General features: G+C 35.2%; 1 protein-coding gene across 3 annotated transcripts in view; it reads left to right on the plus strand.

Annotated features, from left to right (window-relative positions):
* The window catches only part of sh3gl1b (SH3-domain GRB2-like 1b), a 31,909-nt gene that overhangs the window by 7,184 nt on the left and 12,404 nt on the right, over positions 1-12,321 (plus strand). The window lies entirely within an intron of this gene.

Consider the following 12,321-nt stretch of genomic DNA (forward strand, 5'->3'; position numbering starts at 1 on the left):
AGTCAAATGCATTTTACAAAAAAAAGGTAAAATTACAATGTCAGATGATTTTTGAAATTGGAGGGAAAAAATTTGATAAAGTCGTTAAACGCATTGCAGAGCTAGATAAGCATTTGTGATTAAAAAGCGTATACATTTTTTATGGTTTTTTTTTTATTAAATTACCAATCATTTCACTAGACAAGACCCTTATTTCTCGGCTGGGATCATGTAGAGCCCTTTGAAGCTGCAATTTGGACCTTCAAGCAATTGATCCCCATTAAAGTCCATTATATGGAAAAAAATCCTGTAATGTTTCCTCAAAAACTTTAATTTCTTTTCGAGTACAATACGTTCTGACCAACATATTGTCAGGACATTTTAATTTAGGCGTGGGCTAATTCTTCAATGTAAAAACTTGCTCTTTACGTTTTGATTTTGCGCTTGTCTGTCTGCTGTAGACCCTCAATTTTCTATTGACTTAATTTTATTAGCATAAAATATATTACTTATGGTGTCAATTTGGATGTGGATGCGCTCGTCGAGTCTGTAATTGGAAAGTGGACCTGTAAACTGAAGTTCATCCATCTAACTCTGAGCGACTGCAGTCAGTGGGGTAGTGCCAACCTAAAAGGTAGTAATTTCTACACCACTGCAGTACAGTGAACAGTTTTCGCGAATACTCCCTCTGTCTTCCTCTGTCAGACAAACAGATGCCATTGGTTACTCCATTGTTGCTGTGTTAGGCTTGTTGGGATGCTACAACAAACATACATGGTTTACGCTCTTAGAAATCATCCTAGCAATTCCTTCTCAGCACAGTAAGGTCATATAGGAGGAAGTATTTTAACTGAAGATCCATCACCTTTAAGCAGGTGTCTATCTAGTAACTAATTTGCTTGACATTTGTTTTGTTGCATGAAGATTGCGTAAGTGGTATTGTTCTGAAATTCCTGCCTTGTTTCTGTGGCAGTTGTCTCACAGTCATGCATTCTTCTCTTCATTAGATTCACAAGCACAGCATTATCTATGGAATCTGGTCTTGGTTTCTCTCTTCTCCTGCTGGGTCTGCTTCGGCTACGTGGCTGGCTGTTTGTGTGTGTGCATATTTGTGTCAAAGTTAGCATTACTTTGCATACTTTATCGACAGTGTGTGTCAGAGCCAAGCCTCTGTATTATCTCTTCAGCTGCTGATAAGGCCTCTTTCCCTCATAAATATACATAATCATGTTGCCCACTTTCTGAGCAGGAGTGTCTGAATGAGATCATTACTCTTGGAAAGAACAAATGGTCTTTTGGTGTCTCTCTGGATTTCTTGGAATGTACATTTTCTGATATATGCATCAGATTTTTTTTTTTTTTTTTGAAAAATAGTAATGCAAAGATGCATTAAACTGATTAAAAGTGACAGCACTGACTTTTACATGATTGTTATTAAAAAAAATAGTTTTTAATTGTTATTAACATGAACATTCTATTCATCAAATATAAAACTGACATTATTTCCACAAAAATATTAATTTACACAACTGTTTTCAGTGTTGATAATAAGAAATGATTCTTTCAAATTCAACTTTAACATAACGTTTGAAAATATATTAAAACATTAAAACAAATAAATGCAGTGAGGAAAAAAGACTTCTTTTAAAAACATTAAAAGTATCTGAAAAATATTAGAAAATGTAGTTCTGTAAATAAATTCCTCTAGTTTCACAAGATTGTTTATGAAACTGGGTTTTAAATAGTTTGGGAATGTGCCACTGGTAATATTGCCTTCATTGGAATGTTAAATTAAAGGGAACTTGAACACGTCAGTCTTTATCTGTGGCCTTAATCTAAGCCGTATCATGTTTTCTACCCAGTTTATGGCGATGACTCTATCCAGTGTCTTTCCCCACCTCAACATGTTGGAGACGTTTGGATGCACCGCTTGACTTGCACAAAACACTGGTTAATTATTAATTCGTTTCTTTCTACCCTGGTCTACCAAACAAACTGAATTGCACAAATGCAAACATGCTTAAAGGATATAGAGGAGTGAAAAGGTCACTGCAAGCAGACACCTCTGTGTCAAACACAGCTACAGTTGTAAATGGAGCGTTCTTGTGCTGATGTGTTCGGCTTAAAATAACTGTGTTATTCAACTTGATAAAATTATGTCAAGTTGTTTAGGGTTGCTTTTTTGCATGGTGATGTTAAAACAAATAATACAATTAATGTGTTGTTTTTTATATCACCTCAATCTGCATATGTACATTACACTAACAGTTAAACATATTGCAAATGCAATGTAAGAATTCTGTATGAAAGTCTGCCAGAGACATATGGACAAACTTGATTGCAAAATGGTTTGCTATGGACAGTCAGTGATAAGCTTACATTCATTTTATTGACTTTTAAAGGCACTGTTTATAAAAAGCTGTGAAATCTGTTTTTGTGTGCCACAGTGTCCTGTCCTTAATTTGTTGGCTTTAGTCAACAAATATTATTCAAATAATATGCATGTCATTATTTCAATAGACAGCCCTAGTTTAAATAACTTGAATTGCAATGCTATTTTTCTCAAACTGAGCAGAAAGAGAGATGTCTTTGTAATCCATATAGCAGATGTTGCAAGAAACTCCCTTAATGGCTTTTAAATAGTTTTGAGGAAAAGGTCTTTTTAAACTTTGGACGTACTTAAAAGATCAATTGGATTGTGTTTGTTTTTTTTCACAAACTAGTCCTGCATGATTATGGTTTTAGTAGTTAAGGTTGTCACTAACGATTATTTTGGTAATCGAGTAAATGGTTGATTATTCTGATGATTAATCGAGTAATCAGATTATTATAATTTATTTTTTGTAGGAATTAAAAATAGACCTAAGCAAACAATAGCCTTTAAAGTTACTTCAAATACATATATAAAAGCATTGACGCAATAAAAGTGAGTTAAAATAAAGTATCCAAAGCATATAAAGTAATGATATTTCATTTACACATAAAGCATATAAAGTAATGATATAGTTTTATTAAACAAAACTGAAAATACATAATATATTATAAGAGCTAACATACATTACTCATTATTAAAAATGCCTTGCAGAGGGTGCCAATGGCCTGACAAATTTTTTTACCGGAGGTCAACCGATACAGGTTTTTACAGATACCAATAGCTAGGGTGGACCACACTGGCCGATACCGATTAATCAACCAATAGTTTTTGAAAATGGGTACTGAACGGAAACTGAAATAGTGCTTTACTATTTTAAAAAAAAGTACTAAACCATACTTTAATGAATAAATATTAATGTTATTTATATTGATCATTAAAGTTATTTCATAGTTCATTAATATTAACAAAACCAACTTATACTTAACTTTTACTTATATCAGTACATGTTGAAATTAACACACTGTAACAAGGAACAACACTTCTATTCTACAGCTTTCCTAAATCTTAGTTGATGTGTTACAAATGGACTTATTGTAAAGTGTTATTTCATATTAACAGTCACGCTAAAGATGGCCGTCTTTAAATATCTACACGAAGGCCATAGTATTGAAATGACATACACATGGATGTTGTATTAATGTATACTCTCAGACCAGAAGTCTAAAAAGTTTATTTATTCACCAAACGGGCAAAAGTTTACTTCAAGAATAATCAAAAAAGCAGCATAGATGAGTTTAAAGTTCGGTGTTTAAAACAACAGATCAGGAAAGCGAAAGTGTGCTCTATATTGTTGTTGTAGCCATTTAAGAAAATTTCTTTTCAGTTTTACATTTATGTTTAAATATTATTTGCTTGTTTTGTTTCAGTTTAGTCTGTTAATTATGAAAGAAGTGTAATTTGTAAATCATAAAGGACGTGGTATTAATTGGACGGCAATACGCTGGGAGAATTGGAGAGGGTCAGACACAATTTTTGACCACTTCGCATGTTTTTGTTTGTGGAAAATCCCTTTTTTGAACAAATTTCATTTTGTATAATTTGTATCTTAATTTTAATACATATTTTTGTTGAACAATTAGTAATATCAAATAAATAAGAACAAGGCATTGTGGAATTAAGTGCACAACGAGATGCAAGATGAAGAAAAGGCTAAAACCTAAATTATAGCTCTATATGAAGCATGCAGTGTTTATTAGAGCTACAGAAATACAAATGTTTCGCTTAAAATGCACAATACATAAGGCCTAGGGTTAAGTTTTTATGAAAATTAACGATTTGGGACAGATATGATGTAATGTAAAACTATGCAGGATTTCTGTCGGCTGAATGAACACAATTTGCTTTCTCACGTCACATCTTTAAATCTGCAACTTTGCTGGCTAACAATATGACCAGCTGGATATAAACTAATGGCAAATAAATGGAAAAATCATGACATTTAAACATTGGGGTCACACTTGTGGTGCCGTTAACGTGCGTGTCCTCTCATCCTTGATACCTTTCTCTACTAATACAGTATATAGTCAACAAATGAATTACTTAGCAATGATATAAAAACATGCACTATAGTATACTATAGCGTTAAAGTTTGTTGACTGTTTAAATCTGTTAAGTGTCCTGCTCTGTTCAGCGTGCAGTGTCACGTTTCTAAACATGCAGCACGTGCTGTCAGTGATTTCAGCCTCTAAAAAAAATAATTAATTTGAAATCTGATGAAATGCTGCGCGTTGTGTTCCCAAATAAACATTAAGGATGCTCCAATCCGCCTTTTTTGCCTCTGATACCGATTCCAATACCTAGGGTTTGATATTACGGTGAGCAGGTATCGTTGCGTAAACACAACACCATGTCTGCATTTGTGGTCATAGAAACGACAAACAAAGTGGCACTATTCTACACTGCTCAAGACTTGTGTTTGAATTAGGCTTGGGCGGTATCCAAATTTTGATACCGTCAAACCGCTTCCCTATTTTACCTCGGTATACGGTATTACTGTGAATAATAAAAAAATTATGACATAAGGGTCAGACAGTGTCACCAAACTGTTGGCTTGTGCCTAAACCGTTCAGAAACTGAATACCAAACACTAATACTGAAACAATAACAAAATAACATGCACAACAATATTAACAACTTTTATTAGCAACAAATAGCAGTTTATAAAAAAGTGCAAATACAATAGTCTAAACAGAATTAAATTAACATAGACATCCAGGGGTGCGTTTCCCGTAGAACGACATAACTCGCTGGTTAACCTCCATAGTACGATGCATTGTTGTGGAAACGAACTAGCTAGTCACAAGTGTTTCCCGAACATGGTCGCATCTCCGTCGTTTGAACCACATTAGTTCAACAATGTAGGGCCGTTGTTAATGACGTAACCGAGTAATAACTTCGGCTATTTAACTGATTAGAGATCTCAAAAATGCAGCTATATTGAACATGGCACCTAATGACTCATTTTCTTTTTCCCCCTGTCATTACGCTTTATTTGATGTTTGATTCATCACGGCTTCCCTCTTACGTCATACTCCGGGTTCCCTCAGGCATTTGTGCACACACACTACTCATAAACGGTGCTTATAGAGGACGCACAAAAATACATAGATTAAAATGCATTTATATTTAGTTTAAATGGAAGATATAGATTGTAGCTTGCAAATTGTGCTCAAAAACAAAATTTATTAAGCCCACATGTCTTACTAACAAGAAACTGCTTCTAACCACAGGTAGTTCCAACCACGTAAGTTTTATGTATTTCGAAATCGTTTGGGTTTTCTCTGTATTAGAGCCGTTCTGAACTTACTATTTGAATGCATGCTTGGACTAATGTTTACAGGGGTTCACCAGTTTAAGAAATGTCTGATCGTAAAAATCTGCTTCTTTTCATTGTTAAGGTATTGTTTTCGTTATAATCTACTGATTCAAATAATCAATAATAATTATTATTATACCACTGCGCGCCTAGGCTGATATGCTATCACGTATGAATGAACAGGCAGCATCTGTGGACAGCGCGGGCGCATCAGGCACAATCGTCAAATATATTTCAAAAGAAGCTGCCACGGTCCTGACCACATCACTGTCTTTACTGGGTGTTTTTAGGGAATATTTCAATTTATTAACATGCGATTGAATTGGCTATTCATGTGGTGGACTGTCATGATTTTGGATAGGGATGCACGATATGAAAAATTCTAACCGATACCGATAGCCGATAATTAAGTCCTTCTTTTGGCCGATACCGATACCGATAACCAATACATTCATATTATTATATGATAATTTTGTGCACACAGGAGAATACAAAATCTAAGATAAACTAATGAAATTTATATTATATATCTGGGTCTAACAATCATAGCAAACAGTCCTGACTCTTCAAAAATGTTTTTATTTTTTTGTGTAAGGCACCACAATTCTAAATAAAATAAAATGCTTTGACATTTTGTCAACCTGGAAAAAATGAAAAGTGCATCATGGAGTAAAGTCAGATGTCTAAATGTCTGTCGTAAAGCTACATGTACATGTAGTCCATTCTTATTGATCATATTATGAATGTGTGCAGCAGCCAAATCGTACAAGGCGGGGAATAAAACATCAGAATCGAGATAAAAACATCTCAACTCTTCAGAATTCTGCAAGCGCAACGCAGGTCATGTGACATGAACCAACAAATCAGCTTCATCCTTTCCCTTAATAACACTGAAAGCACTGGCAAGGTGGAGAAACAGCTTATCAAAGCTGTACAGGAATAAACATTTTTAAATAAATTTGATAACAGAGCTACTGCAAGCAATTTTTAATGCTGAAAATCTATTTATTCTTTGCTGAAACTACCGCGTCTTTATGGAGAGCGCATGTCATGGCTGCTTAGCAACGGCAGACGCCACTGGAGCTCAAACTACAGAGCGGTTTGGCAAAGACTGGGTTTGGAAAGAAAGAGAAGGCGGCGCTTCAGCGTTTTCCACGCGTTTTTAGACGCGACATGTGAACGGCCCCTAAAACAGATTCACCGCAATGACGACCGCTGAAGTGAGATATAAGATTGTTAAAACTTAACGGCTTTTCACCTCCTCTCGGAATCTTTGCTAAACATGTGTTGCAAATAGCAGTAGCATTGTGCTCCTCTGTCACCGTGAAAAACTTCCAGACCTGCGAAGGCGATGATGACGACAGATGATGACGTATTAAACGCGACAAAGGCCGAGAGTCACTGCAGTTTACAGCAGCAGTCACTTGCACTCGGAAAGCAGATCAATCTCAGATAAACTGATTGATTGATTTTACCAGCAAGAGTACTTTTATCGGATCGGGTTTCATTTATTTATCGGAGCAATAAAATGACTTCATTTTTACCCAAATCGGTTGATAATTTATCTGTCCGATAAATATCGTGCATCCCTAATTTTGGATAATGCAGGACACTACTGAATGATGCGCGTCAGAGAAGTGGGTAAATGCAAAGCCGACCACTGCATTACCGTGCTCAATAGGATTAGCACAGGCATAACTCCCTTCAAACTTTATAGGGAATGTCACCGTTTCTGTCACCAAAAACTACACACAAATGAAATCGTCTGCCTGATGAAAAAAGTACATAAAACATGTCATGTTTTAGAAAATGTGGTTAATATTAGCATCATTATTGATTTATCTCATCCACCCGCGACCCACCTGCACACAATCAGAATGCATTTTTTTATTACCCGACCTACCCGACCCGCGGATTATCCGCAGCGCCCGTGGATATAACCGCCATCCGCGCATCACTAATACGCATTTTTAGGCATTAAATAATTTATATTTAATATTTAATCCTTGTCTCCTATATAAGTGCATTGTTTTTTAGGACGGTATAACGGTATTGAAACTGATACCATTGCTATTTTTAGATCCCGCGGTATACCATATTATCGTATTACCGCCCAAGCCTACTTTGAATAGTCAGTTGCAAATTCTTTAAATGAAACGTACTTACAGGCTGTGAGTCAGAAGTGCCAGATTGTCCTTGCAAAGTTAGAATTGCCCCATTTTAAAGAAATTGCCCATGTTCACAGCCGGCGTTAACACAGGCATTGTAGGCTGCTCTCCCAGGTTCAGGAAATAGTCCTTTGTAAAATGTGTTTTACACACTGGAATATTTGCATTGTACTGTTCTGGAACAGTGTTAAATATAACTTAGCCACTGATTTATAGTTGTTTACTCATTTGGAAGGCCAAGCATAGAAGTTTCGCTTTCGTATTGAAACACACAGCGGCACCTGCAACAATACTACGGTAAGAATAAAAGTTATACCTTATTTCTTTGCGTATATATTTGGGTGGTGTTATGCAAATGTTCCCACACTGTGACATTGATTAGTGTGGGCGTGTTTGAATGAGCCTTTTTAGGAAGGTGTGGTTGAGTCTTAAGTTTTATAAAGAATATATATTTGGGTTTGAGACTTTAATCTTTGCAACTTTACAGATCTTATATTTGCACAAACATCTTGTAACACTCCAAAGACAAAGCAAAATATGAAATTACATCATATGACCCCTTTAAATGGGTTTAATGTGTCACGCAGCCTTTGAAAACAGTCTAATAACACATTTCATAGATTCTTGCGCCACTTCCTGTATTTTGCCGGTCACACGACACAGTTGAGGATTTTTTTTTTAAATCAAGTACTCAAATTGAATCAAGGAATTGTGACAGCCCTAGAGTAGACCGTAGAAAACGCTTCCAGTATAGGAGAGAAATTCAAGGATACAGGTGGTTATAGATAAATAATCTTTAACAGTCCCAGAAATAGCAAAAACACTAAATGAGCTTCTCAACATGGCAAGTTACAACCATAAAATGACATGTGTTTGTGATTAATGCTCTTATGACGTGATATGACAAACATGCAGTTCTTTCCATGTTGAAATATATACGCTTCCTCCAGTTAGGGTCAAAATATCCATTGAAATGAATAACATATGTTAGTGAGGATTGAAACTTGACATGTGGCCTTGTTTCAACAGTTGCACGGTCACTGTCTTTGGTTCCCTATTGCATGTTCAGGACATTAAGATGTGGGACAAGCATGTGTTCCCGAGTCCTGAGAACAACAACTGTTGTGGCAGACACAGGTTCACACAAAGCTTTTTTTGTTGTCTCTTTCATTAAGTGGAGTCTTGATGTAGTCAACTAATGCATAGTGTACTGTATAATATTCACAATGATTTACTAAGAGTACATTTTCTTATTAGAGCCAGTCAAAGTTTTAAGAATGAACGCAATGGACGTACAGAGGGAAAAATGATCCCTCCTAAGTAAGCACAAGAGATATGGGTCGAGGGGAGGGTTAATTGGATTTACATGTGTACAGTGCTAAAATGAGTGCCTTGTGAAAGTTAGCTATTTTCTGCGCAATTTATAAATTGTGTGGAATCCAGAGGTGGAGGGGAAGTGTAACTTCATAGACGTCTGTCACAGATCCTGAGGCAAATTTTGGTGTTTGTCATGTCTGATTTTAAACTGCTGCTGTCCTTGCTTTTATGTGTGGTTTAGATTTGAAAAATGAGCTTCTGACACCACACAGCTTTTCTTTTACATAACATTATTAGTATTTTCTCTGCTTGACATTCAGGGACATTGTCAATGACTTACATAATCACTGACACTTCTAAAAGTGAACTGGTTGAATCATATTTTAAAATCATTCTTGTGTTATAGAATCAGGCAAATTTTTTCTTCTTTTATAAGTTTTAATATTTCTGTTTAACTAACATGTCATTACTCTTTGCACATATATGTCTTTGATTACATGGTGTCAGTAGAACTTAAGTGAGTAATGATTCTAATGCATGTCACAAACCTTCAAATCTTCTTTCATTTTGATATAAATATCTCTGTTAAGTAAGTTAGAGTCACTGATCACCCTGAAAGATTTAGTTAGCAGTTATTTGTTCATGAATTGACCCTTCGCAAACAGCTTGATTGACAGGCGATTTGACCAATCATAATGCAGAATCCGCCATTATGTCCGATAAACAAATCAGAAAGGAGAGTAGCTTAACTTTGGTGGACTTAAACTTGAAAATAAACTTTCCACTGTTGAAATAACATACATTCTGATGTACATTCATGTTTTAAGTAAAGAAGAAAAGGTTATCGGTTTCACATGTAATGGATCTAATAAGGCAATACAGTGATCTCTCATGACACATTAAAGAGCCACAATTTATTTTTTCTTAAAAAATTACAACATTTTAAAGCTGAGACCTTGTTTCATACCAGAAGTAACCTGCTGTCTTGTCTGTCTGCGTATTGTCAGTTTCCTCTTTGTTACACAATGTATTTTTCACTGCATGAGAGTATGATATGTACTGTGGGAGCGTCATTGTTTGTCGGACATAGCAACAGTAACTAAGAAGGGCAGGTTTTTTTTAAAGGGTCAGTTGGATTAAAATTGGTCACACTGTGTGTTTGTGTCTTGGTTTATTTTTGTGGTGTGATCAGTGTAAGCTTATGCAGTTTCATTGCATTTTGCATACTTTACTGTCATTGTAATACAATTAACTAATTAAATTACAGTAAAAAAAAAAACTCATTGACTGAACATGATTTAGGGTGTGTTCACTTAGGGCTGGGCGATATGGCTGAAAACTGTATCACGATATCATTGTTTCATATCGGTCGATATCGATAATTATTGATATTTTTATGACCCATTTAAAATAAGGACCAGGAGTAAAATATATTACACTCAAGCATTTTTATTTTAAACTTAACCTGCCTCTGATCATAATCCCCTCAGTTATAAAGACAGAAATGTAAACAACCATGAAAAACTCAAATAATTAAAATGTAAACATAAGTCTAAAGTCGCAATATATACTTAATTATCTCTTAATCATCAATTCAAACCCCATTCATTGTCGATGAAGTGAATGGTCAAGCTAATGTATGGCTCAGAAGTACGGCTTGACCACGGGTCAGAGGTTGTTGTAAAGTACTTGGCTGATTATATTTATTTCTGCACAGATTGCTGGTTGCCAGTAGCCAACATTAATTCTTTCCCGTTACTTTAGCCTATACTTTGCGTAATAACAAAAATATTTAAGTGAAAAAATAAGTCCAAAACTTTCAACATTTTGAACAAAAAAATGTTTTTTTCAGAAATTCTTGTTTTAATTTTTCTGATAACCAAATGAAAGCAAAATCACAGATTTATTTTTAAAAAGAAAAAATAAACGGAGCTTTACTGTTAAAATTAATACATAGAAGAAAAATTATATTCAGTTAAAAAAAGGTTTAATAATAATAGTATTTTTTCAACAATTAAGTGGTGACTCTTTATTTTATTTTTTATCATATATATTGTTTTAAGTAAATTATTTAAATGTGAATATATAAACACCTACATTATACTGTACAAAGTAATAAAAGACTAATATTGTTCTGTTACATGTTAAACCGTACTTTTATTTTGACAGGTTGCCGTGAAGTTTCAGTGTGTAATACAGTATGAATGATGCTAGTTTCACTAATGAAACGGTAAAATTGACAAAAAGTGACATTCACAGCAGCTTTGGAGATGTATTTATTGGAGTTTGTCTGTTCATGTGAGATGCAAAGGCCAAAAATTTTATTTGGGAGCGTCAAGTGTGCAGTATGCGTGTAGTGAAAATAAAACGCGTCTCCTCCATTCATTCATAACACACAGAGGCAAACGGAACATGCAGGATTCTTATTGAAACGGTCTTTTTGCATTTCAGTTTTCACAGACACTAGTCCATATCGCGATCTGAATTAATTAACAGATCAACTTTTGATTTATTGGTCCAAAAATCGACGAATTCCGCGGCATTCCGCCCTATAGTAAAGTCCGTTTTTATGAATGGAGTCCGCGATCCCGTCTGTGAGGAGACATTGTAAACGCGCGATCCTGTAGAGACAGAAATGACATGCCGTCGTGTAAATAAGATAAATAACATAAGGCTATTTAGTTTGTTTAATACAACAACATGGATCCGTTCTGTAGGAAAGATAACCTTAACTTCTATTGTGATCTGGCGCTATGAACTGAACGTTAAAGGGGGGCTGGGCAGGCCGACCAAGAATACAAAATATCGAACGTTTTATCGAACACATTTTTTATTGATATCGATCTCTTGTCTATCGCGATATATATCGTTATCGTTTTATCGCCCAGCCCTATGTTCACTTTTAGTTCGGTTCGTTTGGTTTATTTGGTCTGGACCAAATAGGAAAATGATACATTTGGTACTCGTCCACTTAGCGTTTACACTGGCATTTTTAACAGCGAACCTAAAGATATAAAACCCTAAAGGCATACGAACCAAAATGATACGCTCCCATACTGGTTGGTCGGGTTGAAAAACGTGTATTTCATGACGGAACTCATCGAACA

Source organism: Garra rufa, chromosome 15, assembly GCF_049309525.1.
Source record: "Garra rufa chromosome 15, GarRuf1.0, whole genome shotgun sequence".
In the NCBI taxonomy this organism is placed as follows: Eukaryota; Metazoa; Chordata; class Actinopteri; order Cypriniformes; family Cyprinidae; genus Garra; species Garra rufa.